This window comes from Hemiscyllium ocellatum, chromosome 3, assembly GCF_020745735.1.
Source record: "Hemiscyllium ocellatum isolate sHemOce1 chromosome 3, sHemOce1.pat.X.cur, whole genome shotgun sequence".
Classification (NCBI taxonomy): domain Eukaryota; kingdom Metazoa; phylum Chordata; class Chondrichthyes; order Orectolobiformes; family Hemiscylliidae; genus Hemiscyllium; species Hemiscyllium ocellatum.
This window is the reverse complement of record NC_083403.1, coordinates 80,916,736-80,940,163: the sequence shown is the minus strand read 5'-3', so window position 1 is coordinate 80,940,163 and position 23,428 is coordinate 80,916,736. Positions and strand designations below refer to the sequence as shown.

General features: G+C 39.5%; 1 protein-coding gene across 3 annotated transcripts in view; it reads right to left on the bottom strand.

The window, feature by feature from the left end:
- Positions 1–8,347, bottom strand: part of opn5 (opsin 5) — a 69,019-nt gene extending 60,672 nt beyond the window's left edge. For all 3 annotated transcript variants that reach the window (XM_060821234.1, XM_060821235.1, XM_060821233.1), the window contains exon 1: positions 8,308–8,347. The gene's annotated coding sequence lies outside the window, so the exon portion shown is untranslated. The remainder of the gene's footprint in view (positions 1–8,307) is intronic.
- Between the last annotated feature and the right edge of the window lie 15,081 nt (positions 8,348–23,428).

Genomic DNA, 23,428 nt, shown 5'->3' with positions numbered 1-23,428 from the left:
GTGGCTGATTTGATTGAGGCATCAATTCCACTTTCCTGCCTGCTCCTGATTCCACTTAACACTCATTTTTAATTCAGGAATCTATCTATCTATCTATCTATAAGATCTATATAAGCCAAAGCCCTTTTTGTACTCATTTAGTGCTCATCCAGGGTAAATCTTAAAACACAACTCTCTCTGATTGCAGACAGGCACTTGACTATAGGGGTCTGCGCCTTATTTTTTGAGTGGCAATTAGATTTTCCAACATCTGTTGAATGTACAGCCCATCAAACACATCCCTAGTCCATCCAAATTACAGAGCATAAATAAACACTAATGGTGGAGGGTGTTTGACAGTTTATATATTGGATAGATGAATAATTTTTAAAATTGCATTACACCCATTAACTACAAGCAAGAAAATGGAAAAGATAATTCCAAAAATAACAAAAGAAAATTAACAGGTTTTGACACATCTAGAAATCACATTACAAAATAGACCACAGGGCACAGAAAAGTCGAAGTCTTATCTCTTTCATGTTATTCTGTAAACTGTGGTGGAAATGCAGAAGGACGGAAGTGTCTATCCTTAACTACAAAATGCATTTTAAGGTAGGAATATCGGAATTAGCAGTGGGAGTAGGCAATTCAGCTTTTCAAGCCCACTCCACCATTTAACATGATATGACGGATCTGATCCTCATCTCATCTCCATTCTCCTGCCTGGTCCCCATAGCCCTTTATCTGGCTTTTTGTCAGAAATGTATCTATTTCTTTCTTGAATCTGTTGATCGATTCATCCTCCACTGCACTCTTGGGCCGTGAGTTCCACAGATTTACAACCCTTTGAGAGAAATAGTTTTGCCTCATCTCAGTCTTGAACCTACCTCCTCTCACTCCATATCTATGACCTCTTGTACAAGGATTGCACCCCCCCCCACCCCGCCCATGGGGAAATCCGGCAAGGATGAGTTCAACTGTGTTTTTCAGTCTTGTTAGTTCCCTCACCATCTGCCATACACCAGTCTGTCAGTAATGTCCTTTTGTACTCAATCAGTTTGATCTAGTGATGTTGTCGGTTTATTCTTGGTGATGAGGATTGCAAACCATCATCCAAACTACATTATGCACCCTCGCTGCCCTCATGGGTGGGGAAGGGGTTGGTAATACATGGTAATAGGAAGTTCCTTTTTCGTTTGGCATGATATCATGAAACATTATGGAGAATGGAATTGATATTGTAAACTCTCAGTTCAACTCCTGACCATGTAGCACTGTGATGCCACTTCTGGTCTGTCCTACCTTTGGAACAATGGTGTTATCCAGGACACTGTCTGTGACATATGATTCTGTGAGTATGATTGTGTCAGGCTGTTCTTTGACTAGTCTGAGAAACAACTCTCCCCATTTAGGAACTAGAATCTAAAAGTTAGGAGAGAGTGTTGCAGGGTCAGCAGGGCTGAGTGTCCTGTGGTTACTTCCAGTGCATGGGTCAATGGCATGATGTTGATTCATTCTTTTGAAACTTTTGAGTGGTTTGACAGACTAACTGGCCTACTAAACCATTTCAAAAGGTAGTCAAGTGCCTGTCACATTGCCATGGCACCTAGAGGTAAAGGTGGCAAATTTCCTTGTTTACAGTAATTAGACTTTTAATTAAAAATTAATGATGTCTTCGTGGTCATCAATGCACTATGAGTTCAAACTCTATCACGTCAGAGTGTAATGCAAACACAGGTCCCTTGAACATTATCAGTAATGGACTCAACATGATGGGTTTGGGATCAAATTGCACTTCCAGCTGCAGCACAGGCTTTTGCTTCCTGCAGAATTTCTAGGATTTTCAAGATTTATACGTGTATATTCCTAGGAACACTTCAGATCCAAGCATTTGCACTGCATTAAAGATTCACCTTTTAATGTTGCATAATTTTGAGTTCTGAATTTATGGATTTCACTGAAAATAATCAGACACTGTCTAATTACGTAATTCACCTTACTTCAGGCTCAGATAAGGATGACACAGCACCTAACCTTTAGAAGCAAGGTTGTGTAAATATCAAATATTAAGAAATGAATTGTCCCATTCATCATCATCTCTTATACTAGTATTATTATTAGGGATAAGCTCAAGAAAATATGTCTTTTAGGATTTTTGCATTCCAAATATAGCTTTCCCCATGACCGCCTGACATTGTGCCGGCCAGGCAGGACTGGATAAATTTCTCCAAGGATTTCATTGGACACCGCTTCCAACACTGTCACAAAGATTTACAGACTACAAACAGGGGCTTCTTCAGTACTTCAAAGCAAAGTACAATGAATTCCTGAAGTTTGAAATAAAAAACTGAAAGTTGAAAGGGTCACCAACTGGAAATATTAAAGACAGCAAGGTGATGAGTTAATAATGTGTACCAAAATTGTGTAATATGTATTATATGAAGTAAAGAAGGCTAATCATCTTTAAAATGGATACAAAAGCATAGAAATGGCTTCCAGATGTGACATGGCTATATTTTTGGATTGAGCTGCTATTACACTTATCCCAGATATAGGTCACAAGAAACGTTGTTGAAATTTAATTAAAATCCATTTGTGAGTAAATGAGATTTCAAATTTTATCTACTTTTAAAAAGTGCTGCTGGTCACTGACTGGATCATAGCAATTTCGGGTCTGGGACCGTGTTGATGTCTAACTATACGATACTGTGACTTAAGGTCACAAAAATATCATTGAAAATTAAATGAACCATAATGTTGCACATGCCCCATGTGGATTTCCCAGTCTTCTGAAATGAAAATTGTTTAACATTGTTGCAATGTAACCACTGAGAAGTTTGATGAATTAAACAGTTGGAGACTAAAATATAGCAATGGTAAAAGTAATGAATTTTCTACTCTATAGAACTTAGATGTCTCCACTGACATATTTTAATTTATGAATATATTCTTTCCTGTTTGTCTCCTTTTGGCTGAAATATCTAATTTCACAAGTTTTAGCAACAGAGACTTTAGAATGAAACATTATTGCCTATCTGTGATAACTTTATTTTCTTCGTTAACCTTCTTTGCATTTCTGTGGCTTTCTCTTTTTCTGTTTATCCATTATTCTAGCCCAGTTGCTCTGCTTCTCTTTGAATTTGCTGCTCACTTTCTAGGTAATCGGAAATTAATTTTGATATGCTTTCAGTTTATCCAGTCATGTGGAGAATAGGTTTCTCTGTAACGATCCAATTCTCCTTTTGTCCAAGCAACAATGTTTCCTAAATCTATTTTCCCTGAGTATCAGAGAGAAAGCAAAATGGAAGCTGGAGGTATGGCCACAGAACACATACGGTTATGTTGTAACAACTCCGTCACAAAACCTAAACAATTATCCTCTATTTGCACTCATAGCTTTGTTGCTTTGACCTATTATAGGTTCTGGCTCCAGAGAGCACTGTTCTCAAGCAATGTTGAACTACCAGTTAAAATAAAAGCATCTGGAAATTGCCATTGTGCTTAGGCCAGTGTACCAAGTATTTATTACACATTATGTATTTACTGGAATCTCACTAATTTGTACCAAGGCGATGCCAATCAACATTTCTCAGAACTTATAATCACCATAAAACAAATAAATTCATCATCATTCATGTCTCAAAAGATATGTACCAAGATTTGTGCTTTTGAAACTAATTAATAAAACCATTTGGAAATTGCCAGTGTGGCGGTCCTTGGACCAAACCATGCCACTGTGTTTAATACATTCAGCAAGGCTCAGATTCGAACTCTACTCACTGCTCAATCCTATTGATTGGTTGAGTCACCCTGATACTGCAGATACTCGCAGTTCAAATACACCATTGTGTGTTCTAAAACTGTATTTTTGCAGCATACCCAACAAAGTCTTCTTCAATCTTAAAGAAAGTCACATGGAAATCAATGCTATCAAGAGTCCTAATGCAAACACAACCATTGACATACAAAAATAAAATGAATTTACACAGCATTTTTTATCAAAAATTTTCTGACAGCCCAAAACTAAACATACCACATAACTAATGAAGTGCTTTTAAGCAGCGGTTGTTTTCTGGGTCACTGATGCATGTCTTCTGCACACAGCAAGATCCCATACCAATCCAGATTTTGGATGTGACTTTCAAAGCTATTGGGGTACAACTTCTGCAGTAATGGATATGGGCTGTCGAGTTTTTGTTTGAAATTACTTCAATAGAGAGGAATAAATGACACAGAATGACAGTCGTTTCTCCCAGAGGAAAATTCAACTAATTGCCATTAATATATTTTTGTGTTTCTCCCAGGTCAGTTGGAGAATTCTCTTTGATCTTAAAATGATACCAAAGGATTTTCCTTTTATTTTACCTGAAGGGTTTAACCAATAATGAGTGCAAGAGTGTGCGTTGAATACTTTGCATTCAGCGCACATGCACAATTGTAAAAAAGTGTTTAGGAACAGCAGGCCTGGGGGCAAGGAGTGGGGGTGTAGATTCATGTGTATCGCTCTTTTCAAGATGGCAGAACATGCATTGGCCAAGCAGCTAGGATGGCATTGGGGATTGTGTGCAATGTAAATGGAAGAACTGTGATGAAAAACAGGGAATTTCTGGTTGGTCTACAATTATCAGATTGTTTCTATTTATGGTTATTACACTTTGGGAAGAATGTGGCTCAGAGAAGCTTTATAAAAATGACTCCAAGTTTAAGAACATTTAGCTATAACATTAGGTTGCAGGAGTTGGTCTGAGCAAAGGAGGTTGAGTGGAGATATGATGGAACTATTCATGAAAAGAATTGGTTTGGAGAGGTTCAACAAAGACAAAGCCACTGATGTTTGTTGATGGTACAAAAACGATAAGACATTGATCTAGAGATGCAGACAGATATGTGGGAAAAAGTTCTGATGTGGTGTAGAACACTGTCTATGAGACTACCAAAGCAAAGATGATCATTGATTTCAAAGTAAAACTGGAACTTGAGGAGACCCCAAAAAAATTGTTGCACTCATTGTCACAATTGGGTTAGATGTGAATAACTTTCTTAAGAAGTCTGTAAAGTATAGGATGCAGAATTTCTACTAAGAGAAGCCACATTTTTTAGGTTTTGAACAAGGAAAAATAAACTCTTCCATCCACATAATCTGCAATACATGTACAATTTATATTCTAACATTCTGACTTAACATGAGATAAATATGGGTCGGAGACTGTAACTGAATATCTTAAAGTGTACATTAAATACCTAAAGCAGACATGACAGATCCAACAAAATCCCACCAACTCTGAGATATTAATGACTGAGAAGCTCATTAAATCTCATTAAACTTCACAAGATACGTAATTCTTCACTTTGTTAATCTAGTATTTAAACTCCCTCTCTCGAGCTAGTCTGCTATGGATATTCTGACTGTTTTGGTTGACTGACTTTCTTTCCTAGGCCTATGTATTTATGAAGTGCAGAAACTGCACTCAAGCACTCAGTGACAGAATAATTTCAGGTCTTTTACCAATAGCTAACTTCATCGAGGCAGTTCTGCTCCTGGGTTTTCTCCCACTGGTACAATCTCACACAAGTGTATCAAACAAATACTGTTTATGGGTTTATTGAACCCCACTCTTAATTGTCTTGAAAAATTGATTGTATACAGACTTTTTTTATAATCTTCATAATTATTAGAATTTCCCTGAGTTCACAGTATGCAGTGTTATGCCAGTGGGCTAAGACTTCATCTGACCTTCAATTACACAAAACCCATGAATTTCATTTGCATTTAGCCGCACAGATAACAGCATCCATGCTAACGTGACATCTGCCAGTCTCACTGTGTGTCATTTTGAACTTCACTTCAATCACCTCTGACATGTTTTGATTGACCTACTGAAATCTTTGCAACAATTTCCACCCATGTTTCTAGGCAGAGTTAATGTGATTAGATTAGATTAGATTTACAGTGTGGAAACAGGCCCTTCGGCCCAACAAGTCCACACCGACCCGCCGAAGCGCAACCCACCCATACCCCTACATTTACCCCTTACCTAACACTACGGGCAATTTAGCATGGCCAATTCACCTGACCCGCACATCTTTGGACTGTGGGAGGAAACCGGAGCTCCCGGAGAAAACCCACGCAGACACGGGGAGAACGTGCAAACTCCACACAGTCAGTCGCCTGAGGCGGGAATTGAACCCAGGTCCCTGGCGCTGTGAGGCAGCAGTGCTAACCACTGTGCCACCGTGCTGCCCTGTGACAAATGTCTTGGAACAGTTAAATATAGCAAAATCATACAACTCCTGTGTTCCTTTTGACAGAATGCTAATATAAAAAACAAATTACAAACAACAAAAAATTGATTCATCAGAGCTTATGGATCTACAAGTATTGAGTGAGTACATGGCCTAAAAAGTCTCTTGGTTATAACTAACCACTGGGAAGTCTCAACAAAAGAATGAAATTGTACAGACCACCTGACATCAGCCTAAGCCTACCTCTTCTAATACATCTATGCCCTCTCACCCAAGGGCAAATTTGTTTTCTTATACATTTTAACCAGACTTTCATTTTTTGGACTTCAATTACATGTTCCACCTCCACCACTTCCTTTGTTCCAAAGAAAATAACTCCTGCCTATCTTGTAAATCCTCAAACGTGAAATTCCACAGTCCAAGCAGCATCCTTATAAATCTTGCTTGTAACCTCTCTCCTGCAGACACATCTAACCCATAGTTACATGACCAGAACTGTACTCAGTATTCCAGCAGTAACCAAACTCGTGCTATTTAGCTACAGCATAACCTCCCTGCTCCTTTATTATGTGTTTTAACTCATTAACGTAAATTTCCAAAATGCCTTCTTGACTTTTTTCTATGTGTTTAGTCACCTTCACAGATTCGTGCATTACAATTATAGGTGTTTCCCTCTGTTCCTGTACAGTTTCAGGATCCTATCATTTATTGTCTACTCCTAATGAGGGCACAGTGGTTAGCACTACTGCCTCACAGCGCTAGAGAGCCGGGTTCGATTCCAGCCTCGGGCGACTGTGGGAGGAAAGCGGAGCACCCGGAGGAAACCCACGCAGACACGGGGTGATCGTGCAAACTAGGTGCAGGCTAGGTGAATTGGCCACGCTAAATTGTCCTTAGTGTTAGGTGTAGGGAAATGGGTCTGGGTGGGTTACTCTTAGGAGGGTCGGTGTGGACTTGTTGGCCTGAAGGGCCTGTTTCCACACTGTAGGGAATCTAATCTAATGCATTACTTCAGAGTTCTCCAGGTTGAACGCCTCTTGCTGCTGTTCCACCCTTTGCACAGTCATTAATATCCTCCAACAATTACATCTTTCTTCTTCAATCTCAAACACAACATCATTTCTTTATAGGAACTCCAGCGTATTCCGTTTATTCCTTCCTGCCTTCCGCATATATCTATTTATTCCTTATTCTCTTGTGAATCTATTATGTTTCAATTTGCATAATCATTGCCATCTGCTTTAACTATTCCATCTGGAGTCAATTCCCTATTTATACCATTCTCTGTTAAATTAATAGTTTGTCTAATTAATTTTATAATCTGTTAATAGTTATGTTGTATTCATGCCCCAAATGTGTTCGCTCACAAGTCGGAACACTCTCTGCATGTTCGCTCCTTTATAGTTAACTCAAACTCCAGTTGGTTTCCTCTTATCCTAAACTATAATGTACTAATGATTCGGATTGACCCCCTGATGCGGAATGATTAAGAATCAACAGCAACTTACTTTAAAGTAAAACCGAGGCACGGGGTCTAGTGCCTAATGGAGCTTAGGCCGAGCATTTATTACACACGTTAAGTATTTACTGGTATCTCATTAATTTCTCCCAAGGCAATGTCGATTAACATTTCTCAGAGCTTCACTCAGGTCAATAAAAGTTATGAACAATAATCTTCTTAAAACAACATTGATTCATCATCGTTCGTGTCTCAAAAGATACGTATTTACCAAGATCTGTGTTTTAAAAATCAATTAATAAACAATTTAAACTGGAAGAGGTATAATACATTTTAAACTTACGTGTAATGGATGTGAAGACATATATGAAATGACAAGAATTAATTAAACGGGGCTATAGCGGGAAACACACACAAAGATTAAACGCCTAAAACCCGAAGGCTTGGGAACACTGCACACATAAATAAGACTCAGCTCCATCGTGGATTTCACAACTTTGGCAATTATATTTGAAATCTGACCCATGCCTGGCATCGTAAAGAAGTTAAAATAAAAACGTTTAGCAATCAGCAAAGTGCCTGTTCTTGAACCCGACCGCGCCACTGTGTACAGCTAGACTCACCGATTCCAACTCCGGTCTCCACTCACTGTACAATCACACTGTCTGATCCAGTCACCCAGACATTGCGGATACTCGCAGTTCAAAGCCTGTGTTTTTGAAGCAAACCCAACAATGTTCAATCTTCAACGAAGTCACATGGAAATCAACGTTATCAAGCATCCTACGGCAAACACGACTATTGGCCCCACATTAAAAACAGCATTTTTCGTCAAGAATTTCCTGACAGCCCAAAACTAAACATACCACATCACTAATGAAGTAGGTTTAAGCAGCGGTGACAGTTATTTTCTGGGTCAATGATGCATGTCTTCTGCACACAGCAAGATCCCACACCAATTCAGATTTTGGATGTGACTTTCAAAGGTATCGGGGTACACCTTCTGCAGTAATGGATACGGGCTGTCGAGTTTTCATTTGAAATTACTTTATACATGAATACCGGAATACATGACACAGAATGACACAACCTCCTCTCCCAGTAGAAAATTCAACTAATTGCTATTAATATATGTTGTTATATATTGACCTAGTCAGTGGGAGCATTCTCCTTCGTCTTAAAATTATATCACGGGATTTTCCTTTTACGTCTACCTGAATTGTTTAACCAAAGATGAGTGCAAGTGCATGCGTTGACTATTTTGCATTCATCACACACACAATTCTAAAGTGTTGAGGAACACCATGCATTGCGGGTGAGGGGGTAAAGTCCAACGCTCCTTTGAAGATGGCAACACATGCATGGGCCAAGCATTGGGGATCCTGTGCAATGTAAATAGAAGAAGTGTGATGAAAAACAGGGATTTTCTGGTTCGTTTACAATTTCAGGATAGTCCCTATTTATGTTATTACACTTCAGGAAGGACGTGGCTCAGAGAAGCTTTGTTAAAATGACTCCAAAGTTAAGCGCTTTTAGCTATAATATTAGGCTGGAGAAGCTGGTTTGAGCAAAGGAGGTCGGTGATTTTATGGAACTCTGCACGCAAAGGATTGATTCAGAGAAGTTCGACAAAGACAAAGCTATGGTTGTTTGTTGATGGTACAAAACCCGCATTGATTTCGAGGTGCAGAGCCGCTATGTGGAAAAAATGTTCTGACGTGCTGAGTGGTAATGCGCTGTCTATTAGGCGAGAAAAGCAAAGTTGATTATTGATTTCAAAGCGAAGTTGGAACTTGAGGAGACAAAAAAAAGCTTTCTTACAGTCATGGTCACAATTAGGTTGGACGTTTTATGAAGTCTGTGAAGTATAAGATGCAGGAAATCTACTAAGACAGGCCACATTTTCTAGGTTTTGAACTAAGTAAACCTTTCCACCCATACAGGCTACAAAACACGTACACTTTACATTCTAAAACTCTGAGTTAGCTTGAGGTAAATATGGGTCATAAACTGAGACCCATATTAAAGTGTACATTAAATAGCTAATACAGAGATGACAGATCCAACAGAATCGTACCAATGCTAAGATATTATTGATTCAGTAGGTCATTAAATCTCATTAAAGTTCACAAGATATGTAATTCTTCACTTTGATAATCTGGCACTTCAACTCCCTCTCTCGAGCTCGTCTGCTATGGATAGATAACTCAACTCTTTTGGTTAATTGACTTTCTTTCTAGGTCTACGTATCTATGGAGTGCAGAAGCTGTATTCAAGCACTCAGTAACAGCATAATTTCAGGTCTTTACCCAATAACTAACTTCATCAAACCAGTTTTGCTCCTGGGTTGTGTTATAGTGCACACAATTATATCAAACAAATACTGTTTGTGGGGTTTTTTGAACCCAACTCCTAATTGTCCCGAATAATTGATTGGATACAGACTTTGTTTATAGTCTTCATAGTTATTACAGTTTCCCTGGGCTCACAGCATGCAGTGTTGTCAGTGGGCTAAGACTTCATCTGACCTTCGATTACAAAAAGCCCAGGAAGTTCATTTGCATTTAGCCGCACAAATAACAGCATCCATGCTAACGTGACGTCTGCCAGTCTCACTGTATGTCACTTTGAACTTCACTTCAATCACCTCTGACATGTTTGAACTACCTATTAAAATCTTTGGAACAACTTCCACCCATGTTACTAAGCAGAGTTAATGTGACAAATGTCTTGGAACAGTTAAATATAGCAAAATCATACAACTCCTGTGTTCCTTAAGAGTCACCATTTTGACAGAATGCTGATATAAAACACAAATTGCAAGCAACAAAAAATTGATTCATCAAAGCTTATGGATCTACAAGCATTGAGTGAGTACATGGCCTAAAAAGTCTCTTGGTTGCAACTAACCACTGGGAAGTCTCAACATAGGAATGAAATTGTATCGAATACCTGACATCGGTCTAAGCCTACCTCTTCCAATACATCTATGCCCTCTCACCCAAGGGCAAATTTGATTCCTTTTACATTTTAACCAGAGTTTCATTTTTACACTTCAGTTACATGTTCCACCTCCACCACTTCCTTTGTTCCAAAGAAACTAACTCCTGTCTATCTTGTGATTCCTCAAACGTGAAATTCCACAGTCCGAGTAGCATCTTTATAAATCTTGCTTGTAACCTTCTCCTGCATGACCAGAACTGTACCCAGTTACATGACCAGAACTGTACCCAGTATTCCAGCAGTAACCAAACTCGTGCTATTTAGCTCCAGCATAACCTCCCTGCTCCTTTTTTATGTGTTTTAACTCATTAGTGTAAATTTCCAAATGCCTTCTTGACTTTTTTCTGTGTTTAGTCACCTTCACAGATTCGCTTGTTACCATTATAGGGTTTTCCTCTGTTCCTGTACAGTTTCAGGATCCTATAATTTATTGTCTACTCCTAATACGTTACTTCAGAGTTCTCCAGGTTGAACGCCTCTTGTTGCTGTTCCACCCTTTGAACAATCATTAATATCCTCCAACAATTACATCTTTCTTCTTCAATCTCAAACACAGCGTCATTTCTTTAGCTGTATAGGAACTCCAGCGCATTCCTATTGCTTCTTGTCCTCCGCATACGTCTATTTATTCATTATTCTCTCATGAATCTATTATGTTTCAATTTACATAATCATTGCTTTAACTATTCCATGTGGAGTCAATTCCCTATTTACACCATTTTCTGTTAAATTAATAGTTTGTTTAATTAATTTGATAATCTGTTAATAGTCATGTTGTATTCGTGCCCCAAATGCGCTCGCTCACAAGTTGTGATTTGGAGGTGCCAGTATTGGACTGGGGTGTACAAGTTAGAAATCACACAACACCAGATTATAGTCCAAAAGGTTTAATTGGAAGCACACTAGATTTCGGAGCGCCGATCCTTCATCAGGTGGTTGTGGAGTACACAATTGTAAGACACAGAATTTATAGCAAAAGTTTACAGTGTGATGGAACTGAAATTATACATTGAAAAATACCTGGACTGTTTAAGTTTCTCATCTGTTAGAATGACCATGTTAATTTCACTTCTTTCATTTGTAAATTACAAAACGTTTTTTTAAAAATTACATTTGTAGGTATAGGTTAACTTTAACAAATGGTGTCAGCCCAGATAATATGTTGATGGTGTTCGTCCCCTATATGCTGTTCTCTGTGCCATAAAGTTTAGACTGATTCTAATCTAAAAAGTGAGTTAACGGAGTCCTACATGGATTGATGCAGTTTTTGAGCAAAGTACAATGTAACTCTGCAAGTACAAATTCACCCCACAAATGTTTATGTATATGTGTACGTGTGAGTGTAAATGGGTCTAAGTCTGTGAGAGGGTGCATGTGTGAGTGTGGGAGTGTGTGTGGCTGTAGGAGTGTGTGAGAGTCTGTGTGCATTTCTGTGCATAGGTCTCTGTGTGTGTGTGTATAGTGCAGTGGTGGTCACCTGTGACATGAACCCAAGGTCCCGGTTGAGGGCCTCCCTATGGGTACCGAACTCAGCTATCAACCTCTGCCTGGCCACTTTTTGCTGCTGCCTGACCGGAAGTCCACTTTAGTGGATGGTCACCCGAAGGTTTGAGGTCGAATGCCCTGGACTGTTGATGTGTTTTCCAAATTGTGTGGTGCCCATTCATCCGCTGCCGTTGTCTCTGCTCGGTTTCACCAATGTATCATGCCTCAGGGCATCCTTGCCTGCAGCGTATGAGGTAGACAACGTTGGCTGAGTCACATGCGTTCCTGCAATGTACATGGTGGGAGGTGTCCCCACACATAATGGTGGAATCCACGAAGATCTAGATCCCACCAAAGGGGCTTCTTGGTTCAAGATCGGTCAAAAGAATCACTATGAGTACTGTCTGTTTAAAGCAATAAATAAAGCATCCTGGCACAGATTTGTCCAGCAACACAGAGGTTAAAAGCTTCTGTGTTCCGTGGAGAAATGGCACAATTACATTCAAAAATGATACATTATTTATATATATTTTTAAGAGATAGTACAGCTTTAATTACAAGAAAATACTAATCACATATAATAAGGTGACATGATTTACAGCAGGTTAATCCAATGATATTCCCCGGGAAAGGGTTCTTAATTTACATAGAGCACCATCCCCATGCAAGCAGTTCAAGGTTAGTTTGAATACCAAATCACTGTCTTATGATTCATATTATGAAAAATCCATTGTTCTCTCTTATCTCTAAATACAACCAACTTAGCAAAGCATCAGTTCAGGTTCATACAGTCAAATCATTACTTGCAGCCATTTTATTGTGTTATTTTAAATTGAAAAGCTATTTTGTGGTTAATAAAAATCTACAGATACTTGTTGCTTCTGACAACAGCCTAAATTCAAATTTTAGATCCTCATTCCCCCTTTGGTCATTCCATGACCACATCATAAAGGCATTGATCAAATTAATCAAATTTGATGGCAGCGAAAGATGTCATACTTCCTCTTCCCCCTGAAGGGGAACCAGGGTTAGGCAATGGTGCTTCCTCATCATCATCTAAGTGAAAAAGAAGTATTTCCTGGGTGGAAGCAACATTGTCAATAGAAACTATTATTTTAGCAATAATACACTTAACAATAGCAAGACCAACAAAAAGAACAACTAAAACAATAGAAGCATACATAGCCATATTGGTTAGCCAGTTGTACCAGACACCAAAACCCCAATCTCCCCATCCTGCACCTTCATTCATTTGGTTGACAAAAGTGTGGATGTTATCTATGTCTAGTAATGTTTTCAAATTAAATTAGTGACCCCCATGATGCACTTTCCTTTGTCTATGGCGCAAACTCCACCTTCCTTTGCAAGTATGTAATTGAGAGCATAGCAGTTTTGTTGGGTAAACAAGCACAATTCTGAAAGTATGTCCCTAATTTCTATTAGGGCAGCAGTTGTCTCATTTCACAAATTGTGAGTCCACAAACGAGAGAATTATGGTTTGGATGACTAATAACTCCTGAAGACTCTCCTACAGAAAGAACACTAAGAGCTGCATATGCCAATGAGTGAGTTTTACTTCTTGATATGACTTTTGGATTCATCCATTCTGCACAAAAGTCAGGAGAAACTGAACATTTAACAGGGGAATTATGATCTTGTTGCCAGATAATTGGACCAGGTACAGTAGTTGGAAAGATGTTCATAGAACATAGAACATAGAAGGATACAGCACAGTACAGGCCCTTCGGCCCTCGATGTTGCGCCGACCGAGTCCTACCTAACCTATACTAGCCCAATAACTTCCAAATGCCTATCCAATGCCCGCTTAAATGAACATAAAGAAGGAGAGTTCACCACTGATACGGGCAGGGCATTCCATGAACTCACAACCCGCTGTGTGAAGAATCTACCCCTAACATCTGTCCTATACCTACCACCCCTTAATTTAAAGCTATGTCCCCTAGTAACACCTGACTCCATTAGCGGTAAAAGGTTCTTAGTATCTACCCTATCTAAACCCCTAATCATCTTATACACTTCTATCAGATCTCCCCTAAACCTTCTCTTCTCCAATGAGAACAGCCCCAAGTGCCTCAGCCTTTCCTCATAAGATTTTCCTACCATTCCAGGCAACATCCTGGTAAACCTCCTCTGCACTCGTTCTAAAGCTTCCACATCCTTCCTATAGTATGGCGACCAAAACTGCACACAATACTCCAGATGAGGCCTCACCAGAGTCTTATACAACTGCAACATGACCTCAGGACTCCGGAACTCAATTCCTCTGCCAATAAAGCCCAGTACACCATATGCCTTCCTCACAGCACTATTTACCTGGGTGGCAACTTTCAGAGATCTGTGTACATAGACACCAAGATCCCTCTGCTCATCCACACTACCAAGTAGCCTACCATTAGCCCAGTAATCCAACATCTTGTTATTCCTACCAAAGTGAACGACTTCGCACTTAGCTACATTGAATTCCATTTGCCACATTTCCGCCCAGCTCTGCAACTTATCTATATCCCGCTGTAACCTACCACTTACTTCCTCACTATCCACAACTCCACCGACTTTCGTGTCATCCGCAAACTTGCTTACCCAGCTTTCAAGTCCTTCCTCTAGATCATTTATAAAGATAACAAAAAGCAATGGTCCCAAAACAGATCCTTGTGGTACACCGCTAGTAACTGCGCTCCAAGATGAACATAATCCATCAACTACTACCCTCTGTCTCCTTCCAGCCAGCCAATTCCTAATCCAAACCTCTAATGTATCCTCAATGCCATACCTCCGAAGTTTTAGCATTAGCCTACCATGGGGAACCTTATCGAACGCCTTACTAAAATCCATATACACAACATCTACTGCTTTACCCTCATCCACTTCCATAGTCACCTTCTCAAAGAACTACAGCTACAGCACGAGGAGTACTTGCTCTATTCAGGACAAGGTATTTAGATGCCTTATTATAACTGAAAAACAATATCCAGGTTTAATATAGATAATGGAGGGACCTTCCCTATAAGAAGTGGGCCTATCTTTGTGACTTCCTGGTGGACCTGGGTAATCCATGATTACATAGTTTGGTCCCGAACATAAAGGCTGAAAATCATTTAGTCGAATCAGGTGGGTTTCTTAGATTAGATTATTTACAGTGTGGAAACAGGCCCTTCAGCCAAACAATCCACACCGACCCGCCGAAGCGCAACCCACCCATACCCCTACATTTGCCCCTTATCTAACACTAGAGGCAATTTAGCATGGCCAATTCACCTGATCCGCACATCTTTGTGACTGTGGAAGGAAACTGGAGCACCCGGAGGAAACCCACGCAGACACAGGGAGAACATGCAAACTCCACACAGTCAGTCGCCTGAGGCGGGAATTGAACCCGGGTCTCTGGCGCTGTGAGGCAACAGTGCTAACCACTGTGCCACCGTGCCGCCCCAATAAGAGACGTGGTCGACATCCCAGAATGCTTCTACCCATCCAATAATTGGGAAAATATTAGTGCCATTAGGGGTATCATAATGAAGGTGGGTGTTGTTACCACCTCACAAAGGGTTCGAATACCAGTGGTAATAAAGACACATTCCTCCTTAAGGCATACGCATGAGATGCGAGGTCCTTCAGGGAAGCAATGACGACTGATACACTTTATCATAGCACAAGGGATAATTTTAGGCACTTTTACATAAGTGCATACCCACCCATGCACCCCCTATCCCTTACCATTGTAGCAATTTGGATAGGATAGCATGGGTTTATTGGAGGAAGTCCATAATCTTGTAAATACTTTAAAACTATTCTATACCTCCATGTTAGGACTTGGAAGGATAGAAGGGGTCAGGGAGTCTCTTGCTGAAGTAAGGGTGGAACAAACTACTTCATCCTCTCCAAATATTTTATTATGGGTTTCTAGAAACAAATTGTTAGTGAAGGATAACATCCCCCCTTTGTCTCTTTTACTACATGATCTATCTGAAAGGGGACAAGGCTTACCTGGAATGCCCATAGTAGAAATGTAATAAAACTGGCACACACAACACTTTACAGGGTAAAGACCATTTAGACTTGTTCTGTAAATGAATTGTTCAATCTTTTTGATGCAGTTGACCACTGCAATAGATATTCTTGGCAACATTCAGTCTTTCGGCACACAAAGACATCTTCCTGGCATAGTTGGTACATAGTATCTGTTTGCTGAGGATCGCACAGGTAAACTGTCCTTTCTTGTGTACCAGTGCTGACAATGGGAAATCCACAAGCAGGTCAAGTTCGATCTTTATCATCTCCCCCCTTGTAAGGTTGCAGGCCGCGGAGTGTCCATTCTAATAAAGTATAAACTATTTCCTCCTTGTATATAACTATATACAAAATACACATAATCAATTAAAATAGGCAGCAGCAAAGTAGTAACACAAACTAATCTAGTAGGGGTCACCCGTATTCTGTTTTGAGTATTGCGGGAGTACCCTAAATGAGGCAATAATTAGTGCTGTTCAGCGGGCTAGAAGCCCTAAGAGCAACTTTGAAATAAATAATTCTCAAATTAATCAAACTCAAATAGCACAGTGAAGTGAATATATTGCAAATACTGGCAAAAAGGCTCATTCATTTTAAACTCTGCATTAGAGATTCCCTTCTTACCCATTATGTTATTACTTTATGTGAGGAGCCCAGGCACAGGCAAATTAAACAAGCCTATTTCTATGAATCAAGCTTTGCTAAGATGTGATATTCTTTGAAGTTTTGCTACTAAAAACATCAATATTATCTAAAATTTAGATTAGTTCTGGAATATATTGTATTCTTTTTAAAAACATCATACATTAACCTTGTGCCTAATCAAATGGCCTGATCTACAGTTGTAGTTAACAGTATTTAGAATTAAGTGTAGAAACCAGATGGTGATTTTGAGCAGAAAAGTTGGCAATGAATATTGGCTGGAGGGCAATGCTGTGCCCAAATTATGATAACATGACACAAAGCTTTCAAACCACACTTAAATTTTCTAATATTGAGCTAACCCTAGAATTTAGACATTGGTACGGTCTTAAAATTATAAACCATCACTGTTCAGTATCAAATAACTAAGTGAAGATAATAGCTCAGCCAGAAACTCCTTCTTAGATCTAACAGCCCAACCCAAAGATAAATCAAATCAACATTCTTATAAGCTTCATACACAAAGCAAAGACATTTAGACTTAACGTCTATGTGTGGAATCAAATCACCTGATAATTCAGCCAGTAGTATATTGTAATATAAAGTGTCTGTAATTATTTCAGAAATGGAAATTTGCAAATTACTTCCAAATTTCTAAATAATATGGAAAACAATCCAAACACTAAACCTGTATAACTACAGTCAGTAAGCAATAGAGAAATCAATCTTTACATTGTGAATTGGCACTGAACAGTCATTCCCCTGTGATTTCTGCATCTTACCAAGGTCTGGCATACCCGTCCTTATGCTGTGTCTAATTGGGTTTTGCTGGTGTCCCAATGGGATCAGAAGTTTGGGGTGTAAGGCTGCCTGCTTGGCAGCTGCATATACTTGCCCACTATTTTAGAAACTGTATTAGTTTCATCAGCATGAGCCGAACATCTTGATAACTGTCAAATTGATTGGACAAAATAGCATTACTATAACGCTGTCCCCTTGAGGGTTAAAAATATTCAATGTTCCCACAAGGCTCCAAAATCATGATCATATTAAAAGCACAATGAAGAGTCAGTATATATTAGTAGATGTTCCTTTTGATAGGATGAAAGCATGACAACTCCCAACGTCAACTCCAAGGTAATATTAAAGACACATTACTCACTATTGGCCACATTTCAACAGTTAAAGCAAGCGCTAGGCATTTGCCCCTGGGGTTTTTGATGTCATGTTGTCAGTCTCAAAGATGAAATACTGGGGCCTGCCTGTCCCCATTTTCAGGATCCCCTTGGGAAAAGATTGTCCAGCAGTGGTTGTTGGGTGGGCACAGAGGTAGGTTCCACCCCCAGTGGGTATCCTGGTTCCAATCAACCCTATCAGGACTGGCATACAGCATTTGGGATTGCGAGGACACTGAGAATAATTTGTTTTATCTATAACTTGCATCATGGTTCAGTCCGGTTCTGGCCATCCCAATAGAAAACCCTGCTCACCTCATTTGCGACTAAAATTTCCTGGACTGGTTCGTACTGTTGGTCTGGATCCTGTCAGTGACTCCAGGTGGAAAACATTGCAAAAGCATAGGGTTAAATAAAGGTAATTGAGCTTCTTGATTATTGTTCAATTGTTTGTCACTTCCATCAGACAGATAGGCTCAGCTTTCAGTCTTGTAACACAAACCATTCATATTCAGTCTACTCCCAGAATTTTACTGCATTTACATTTGTATCACCCTTGGACATATTGAGCAAATTTGGCCGGTTTGGTCTTGCATTTAGGGGCATGTTTTATTAACATAACTCTAGTTCCTGGGATGGGACCCAGTTTAGGATGGCGCAGGTCACTCATCCCTGTGATATCGGCTATGAAGGCTGGATGCTTCATTTTCAAAAAAGCAAAGCTTTGTAACAAGTGAGTGATTTAAATTAAGGCTGGGGACAATCAGGAGATATTAGGGGCTCAGCGGGTATACAGGAACAAAATCCCAATCCTCATAAAGGGTCGGTATGCCAGACATAGGCTTGGGATTCCAAGTAGAATCTAAGTTCTTTACTTTACAGTATTGTTGCTTTAACCTTGTTTATATTTTCCTCAACCTTCGTGGCCTTACACATTTTCTCATGTCTCTTTTATGTTTTATAAACCCATTCACAATCACCTCCCCAGCTTTTTGGAGTTATATATCTCCCTAATCCCTTGCAGAATTTCTTCTATTGGACAAGAAAGTGGCTTTCCATTCTTTAGTTAACAACAAATTAATGCAGCCGTGCTTCAAATTAATCATGAGGCAATGAGACAGGTCACTGACAATGTGTAAAGGAATAAAACCAAGGAATAAAACCAACCAACCAATGCCAATTAATTCTGATTCTGTGATTTGAGCTAATATAATTGATTATTAAAATTAATAAATAAAATAATGATTATCTGCAATTCAGGGTGAAACTGAACAAGTGACTAAGACATTTTAAAGTCACCAATATAAACTGGAAATTGATTTATTCAGTATTTAATATTTAAAATGTAAAATGTATACAATTCCCAATTTTGAAATCCACTATAATTACCCAGCTTTAGTCCCTTAATTTAAACCCAAGATTAGGTTCCTTAACTGGTCCTGACCAGTCATTGCTCATTTACAATGCAATAGATCGTGAAATAACTGGAGCTGCCTTAAAAGGTCTTGTCTATTCAAATGAAAAAAAAACTTCTAATGCACGAATAATGGCCAAATCCAAAGACACAGATATTAACCATAGGATATTAATTTTATTACATGATTTATCACAACCTGATGTTGAATTAAAACTTCAATCATCATTGAGGGAGGGGACTCTGTCAATAAACCTACGACTGGAACATCATAATCACCAATGAAATACATCAGTCTTAAAATTAAGTGGAATTAAACCAGTCTGAAACACACAAAAAAAGTTATAATGTTGTCTTCCTCCATATTATACTGATTTAAAATCAATAAGGTTGGCTTTCATGTAAGGATAAAAGAGATTAGTTAGAAACTGACAGTAAGGCAGTCATGACCTGTAAAAAGAACAGGAGTTAATACGTTATATCATAATCACTGAAGAATCCTTAACCTTAAAAGAAATCAAGTTAAAATTTCCATAGTAGAAATCAGATTCAAAACAGTCATAGATCTCATGCTCCAGGGAACAAAGCACAAACATTCAATCACCAACAAACAAATGTGTACTCAAACCAAATCACAAAGGGTTAAACTTTCTACTAGTGTACAGCTATCTCTCTCTCTCTCTCTCTCTGTCTTTCACACACACACCATATTGCAGTATTTAGCTTGGGAGTTTGGTCTCATAAATCCTGGCTGTGGCACAACCTTGCTTAACCAAGTGTGCAAGAACTATACCACTGGCCAGCCTTATCATTTAGCACATCAAGAACAATGGTCACCCTCCATATTTCATTAACAAAAAACAATCACCAAAACGAACAAAAAAAGCAAAAAGCAACAAAGCAAGACAAGCCAAGCTGAACAGATACAACAGGTACAACAAACAACAAAACTAATGAGTAGCCAATCATCGAATCTTTGACTAGGGAAAAGGGGTTATTTTGTGAAAAGCTGGTGATTTGTCCTCTGTCTCTTGCTTGTGGTGGAGGATGACTGTAATCAGGAGGTTTACCCCAAGTGTCATAAGGGTTCTGAGGGTAATTCTCATGAAAACTTCCTGGGTTCCCCTGTGTGGCCCTTCTAGGGCAATTAGAGGTCCAATGGAAGGGACTGCCGTCATTTCGAGTTGGGCAGTCATGATATAGAGTCAGTGAGTCATAGAGATGTACAGTGAGCCCAGTGATATAGAGTCAGAGAGTCACAGAGATGAACAGATCCTTTGGTCCAACCTGTCCATAGGCTGTTACAATTAAACCAGGCTGGGGATGGACGCCAAGGGGGAGTCCCTCTGCCATGCCCACGACTGCAGCCTCGAATGGGTGCAGGGCCACTATGGCGCATAGGTAGTTGTTGAGGTTCCTCCTCTTGGACTACAAATTCTAATTTTACATAGATTGGTGGTCTGTCTTCATTCTGCTGATTCCACAAGGCCCTAATAGGACGATGGAGTTGATTAGAGGTGGCTTCAACCCAGTCTAGATTGTTTGTTTTGACTGCTGTGACTACAGAAGGCAGCAGGCAGTTTAATAGCATTGAATTATACTCTACATTAATAGCATTTAAATTCCAAGCCCGATCACTGGAATAGGACTCATAACATTCTCTAAAACGTTCCAAAACATCCTCAGCAGACTCCTTATTTTTGGGGTGAAGTTCAAGGATACGAGTAAAGTCAATAGACTTTGCTAATACAGCAGATGCAGTTGCGAGAATATTATCATGTGGCTGTTGTTAGCGAAAGCAGTAAAATTATTGTGACCAATACCTTCAGTAAAATGGGCATTTTCAGAGCGGGTAAGCTCTTGCCGCAGAAGTGCCCAAAGGTCGTTTGCATTACCATTATAAACTTTAATTGTGGTGTTTAAAAAATCAATGAACTGCTGCGGAGTCTTGTAGCGGTCAGGTGCGTTGCTGAGGGTGGACATAATAAACACTGATAGAGGCGTTAGGGATAGCAGCTTGAGAGTTCGGTAGTTCCTTTATAGGGAACATTCCTAACGTGGGTGTTTCAGCTTCCGCATTTTTAAAAGAGGAATTTTAAGGGGTTTCTAATTGCTGCATGAGTTGTTTATTAGAGGATCTGTGCTGTTTCAATCTTCGCTGACTGGCAACAGGGTCAGTGAACTGGGGAGGGGGTGGGGGAACAGGAATTTGCTTACCAGCCACTAGTGACTTCTCCTTTTGTTTCTGTTGGCGTTTTGTTCGAGCACATTCATTTTTGAGGACTTCAATAGATTTCATGACACCATCAGCTATTAGTTCAATTCCCAATTTAGTGGCAATATGCTGCCATGGACTTAAAACTGATTCTTTAGGAGTTTCATCATAATATTGTCTCCACAGTCTAATTAGTTCCTTTGTCTTGGAATTCTTCTTCCTTTACCAAATTATTTGCTGAGCTGATTTGATCAACTGAATACTTTAAAGGCCACCGAGTGGCCACTGCTCACCACCCAATGCTTCATTTAGGGTGGCAGAAAGTTTTCGAAAGTCTTTGGATTTTTCCGGAAACTTCTCACATATTTTTACTAACGATGAAGATGGCTGTACCATCTTATCTATGTGATTACCCATCTGTAAAAAAACTTCCTTATCTCACAGAACAGTTTAAATGCCAATTTAAATAATGCCAGTCCAACTGAATCGGAGTTTCTCAGCTCTGAGAGGTTCACGACTCTCTCTCTCGGATTTCAGATCCGTTTCTCAAGTCTGTCCTTAGATGTCACTCTCCCACTTTTTATATAGAGTTCTCTTAATCCTTCCCTTGCTAAGACCCAATCTTTTTGGGTTGGATTAGCAAATAGACAGTGAGGGGTCAGGTCAGACACAAATTGAATGAGGAGGAAAAGCAAACATATATAAAATACTCACATTTGGCCGGCCGCATTCCTCAACTCTCAGCAGTAAAAGACACAAATCTCTTACACCACTGTCCACAATCTGTCTGTGCCGAACCAAGAGTCACGGCACCAAAAATGAAGATCTAGATCCCACCAAAGGGGCCTCTTGGTTTGAGAACGGTCAAAAGAATCACTAGGAGTACAGTCTGTTTAAAGCAAGGTTACCAGTTTAATAAAATAAGGCAGCCTGGCACAGATTTGTACAGCAACACGGAGGTTAAAAGCTTCTGTGGAGAAATGGCACAATTACATTCAAAAATTACATATTATCTGTATGTTTTTTCAGGGATAGTACAGCCTTAATTACAAGAAAAGACCAATCACATATAATAAGGTGACATGATTTACAGCAGGTTAATCCAATGATATTCCCCGGGAAAGGTTTCTTAATTTGCATAGAGCACCATCCCCATGCAAGCAGTTCAAGGTTAGTTTGAATACCAAATCACTGTCTTATGATTTGTATTATGAAAAATCCATTGTTCTCTCTTATCTCTAAATACAATCAACTTAGCAAAGCATCAGTTCAAGTTCACACAGTCAAATCATTACTTGCGACCATTTTGTTGTGTTATTTTAAATTGAAAAGCTATTTTGTGGTTAATAAAAATCTACAGATACGTGTTGCTTCTGACACCAGCCTAAATTCAAATTTTAGATCCTCATCCATGTCCACACTCTGACAGGTCTTACAGAGCCAACCGCGACAGGGTTGTATGGAGTTGTCCTGAAGGCCCGGCAGTTTGCTATGAACAATGATCTGTTTGAGGTTTGGTGGTTGTTTAAAGGCGAGCAGTGGAGATGTGGGAAGGTCTTGGTGAGGTGCTCATCCTCATTAATAATGTGTTGCAGGCCACAAAGAACATGACGTAGTGTTTCGGCTCCTGGGAAATACTGGGCAACAAAGGGTACCCTATCGGCTGCAGCACCTGTCTGTCTCCTGAGGACGTCATTACAGTTCCTTGCTGTGGCACGTTGGAACTGGTGATTGATGAGTTGAGTATCGTACCCCATTCTTATAAGGACACCCTTGAGTAC